The sequence below is a fragment of the Piliocolobus tephrosceles genome, chromosome 3 (genome assembly GCF_002776525.5).
Source record: "Piliocolobus tephrosceles isolate RC106 chromosome 3, ASM277652v3, whole genome shotgun sequence".
Lineage (NCBI taxonomy): Eukaryota > Metazoa > Chordata > Mammalia > Primates > Cercopithecidae > Piliocolobus > Piliocolobus tephrosceles.
In genome coordinates this window covers 124,631,775-124,635,683 of record NC_045436.1, presented here as the reverse complement: position 1 = coordinate 124,635,683, position 3,909 = coordinate 124,631,775, and positions in this window count along the sequence as shown.

The following is a 3,909-nucleotide window of genomic DNA, read 5'->3' as shown; positions in this document are numbered from 1 at the left end:
CATAAGCACCAGATTCGGGTGATCTTCTCGTAGAGAATCTTGCAGAAGTTCTCTGTATTTCCTGAATTTGAGTGTTGTCCTCTCTAGCAAGGCTCGTATTTTTTTTTTCTAAGTTACTTGCTTCCTTCTCGTCCCTTTTAGGGATGCCAGTTATTTATAGATTTGGCCTCCTTACATAATCTCATATGTCTCAGAGGTTTTGTTCATTCTTTTTTATTCATTTTTTCTTCATTTTTGTCTGACTGTCTTGTTTCAGAGAACTAGTCTTCAAGTTCTGAGATTCTTTCCTGACCTTGGTCTATTCTACTGTTAATACTTACGATTGTATTATGAAATTCTTATAGTATGTTTTTCAGCTCTATCAGACCAACTATCTTTTTATCCTTGCTATTTAGTCCATCACCTTCTGTATTATTTTATTGTGATTCTTAGTTTCCTTGGATTGGGTTTTCCCATTCTCCAGAATCTCGATGATCTTTATTCCTATTCGTATTCTGAATTCTGTTTTTGTCATTTCAGCTAATGAAACCTGTTTAAGAACCGGTGTTATGGAAACAGTGTAGTCATTTGGAGGACATAAGACACTGGCCATTTGAGTTGCTGGAGTCCTTACACTGGTTCTTCCTCAGCTGTCTGTGTGGGTGTTGCTTTAACTGCTGTGCTACCTCTGATTGAAGTGGTCAGGCGAGGGCCAGGATGGTTGTGCTGGAGTCCCACACCAGGCATTCCTCTCCAGTGAGGAAAAGTGAGGACGAGAACCTGTGTGGAGAACAGTGTGGCCACTTTTCCATTAGGTGAATGCTTTGTGCTAGAGGTCTAGACCAGCCCCTGGTCCTGTGGATTCTCCAAAGCCTGGAGACAACAAGGACGAGGGCTGGGAGACAGCAAAGATGGCAAGTTGCCATCCCACTGTGAGTTTTATCCCAGGGAGTTGCTGAGCTGCTACTGGCTCGATAGTCCCAGCAGGGGTTGGCTGGAGAAGTGTGTCTTTCTCATTGACCTCAGTAAATGAGGTATTACATTTCTCACTGCACATTTTATAAAGATTTTTAAAGTCAGTATGAATTATTAAATCTTCTACTCAGTAAAATTGTTTATCCATTATGAATATAAGAAGGTCCTCCTATTTGTTTTTATGTCGTCAGTCTCAGACTGTTAATGAGAAGTAGATGAGTGTTGACATATATACAGTAGTCCCCTTTTATCTGCAGGGAATACATTTCAACAACTCCAGTGGATACCTGAAACAACATTCAGTACTGAACCTTATATACTCTCCATTGTTTTGTATAGATACATTTATATGATAAAGTTTAATTTATAAATTAGGCACAGTAAGAGATTAACAACAATAACTAGTAATAGAAAACTATAATAACATTTATGTGTGTGACCTCTCTCTCTAAATTTATTTATTGTATAATACCCTTCTTATGATAATGTATGATGATAAAATGCCTACATGATTAAACAAAGTGAAGTGAATAATGTAGGCATTGTGATATAACATTAGACTAAGGTTGACTTTGGACACAAGTCCCAGGATACCAATACAGTTGATCTGATAACTGAAAAGTCTACTAAGTTATTAATGTGCTGATCACATATATAGCATAGACACACTGAACCAAAGGTTGATTCATATTCTGATGTTCTGGATTGGATGGAAGGGATGGTGTAAGATTTCATCACACTACTCAGAACACAGTGTAATTTAAAACTTATAAATTGTTTATTTTTGGAATTTTCCACTTAATTTTTTTTGAAATTCAGTAGACCATGGATAACAAATCATGGAAGGTGAAGCCATAAATAAGAGGGGACAATAGTACTTCTGTGAAATGTTCCCCCTGGATTAGGTGCTACATATTACTTTAGGGTATCTTTGGTAGAAGGATATGACTGCAGGGAAAAGTCTACATTATTATTGAAACAACTGTTGCAAATAAATGATATTTTGCATTATAACAAGAGTGTTTTAATGAAAGAACTTATGCAAAACCTTGTGACTTATTACAACTAAAAATATTTTGGGAGATTTAGACATTGTTTATCTTGATGCCAGGTGTCTTAGCTTGTTTGTTCTGCTATAACAGAGTGTCTGAGTCTGGGTAACTGATAAACAATAGAAATGTAGTTGTCAAGGTGGGAAAAGCAAGAAAAGGTGCTGCAGGTTTGACTGGTGAGGGCTGCTTCCAACGTGCCACCTTTAAACCAGAGAACAATTTCTTTTTTATCTGTAAGAGAAATAAACTTATTTATTGTATTAAGAGTAAATTGTATATTGTGACAATAATTAGATATGTATCTCAAGATCAACTCATTGCCTAAAATGCCATTGCCTTGTTTCTTTGACTTGAGATAACACATTCATATAAACATTTGATGCTCTTTGGAAATACATTCATTTATTTTGTTTGGGAGTTACAGTAATCCCTTGCTTCTCTAGAACTTTAATTTTTCAAAATTAATCAGTAACTAGGATGAATATAAAGATAAAAGTAGATGTAGATGATATAGATAGACATAGATATAGGTAGATGCACAGACACGTATAATGGAATTTTAGATTTTGTGTTTTTCAATTAGTCAAACTTTGTTGATTGTTCTTTTGATATTTGCTGGCATTATCTAGTTTTCTTCAAGTAAGCATTCCTGCTATGTATTTCTCATTTCACTTCTCATGGCACAAAGGAAGGAAAAACATATTTAACTGCCAACCACAGGCTCACTTCTAACAAAGGGTTATATATAGGGTCAGCAATCAGGACTTAGTTGACTAATGAATGACTAAATAATTGTATGCATGCTCAGCCTTTATTATTTACTACCACTGAGTTACTCTATTTTTTTAAATCAACACATAGAGCATTATTTATTTAATATGTGCACAGCACACATAATTCTACTAGCCTATATAATTGCAGTTACATATGGATTTCTTATTTAGCAGCTTACTCATTAAGATATAATTCAGTTTTGAAGTTTGGAATTCAAAATGTCTGAAGGAAATATCAAGGTTACACCTATATATTACTAATTATATTTGTTATACCTATTAGATATTCACCTTTTTTAAAGAAACTATTATTACATTTAGTAATGGCATCAAAGTGTTAATTCACTTTAAAAACCTTCAGAAAATAAAGAACTGTTTCAAATGTCAAGCTTCATAGATCAATCAGTGTAAAGTAACTTTTCTTCCCACAATTTTACATAGGTAAAAACAACAAAAGATGCTGAAGATTTCAAAAGTCCATTAACAATGACAAGTATCTTAGAAATAAAGGTTGATTAAAATGTAGAAAGAGGTCTTTTATAAAAGAAACAATGGATGAGTTTAAAAGTATCAGTTAAATAATGAGATTTTAAAAGGAAGTGCAAAAATGCAATTCCCAGTTTGCCTCTGGGTCTCTTTCCTGCATATCTTAACCAGAAAAAAAAATTAAGTAGAATGGTTTTTCACTTGAGGGTAAAATTATAATTTTTCATAAATTGAGATCAGAGAGGTAGAGTGCTATAAACTTTAAGAACTCACAGGAATATCAAGTGGTAATTACAATTATTTTTATTATTATTTCACCTCTCTCACTTTCCTGTAGAACAGAATGCTTTATGTAATTATTTTATTCATGTCTCAAAAATATCTTACTCCATTAAAGATCAAAAATTTACTACCTTTCCCAGTCAAGTTCTAAACATAATATTTTACTTGAAACATCAAATTTTGAAGAGCTTATCAAATGTATATTACCTATGAGATAGTTCTTTTTCTGATGTGCAAAATGATGAGTTAAAGATAGTGTTCTATATTCAGGCAGTTGTAGATCAATGGGGTGTAAAGAGAGTAAAATGTGATTTGACATATTAAGGGATATTATCTGTAGGTTGCTATTGGAACACAGAAAT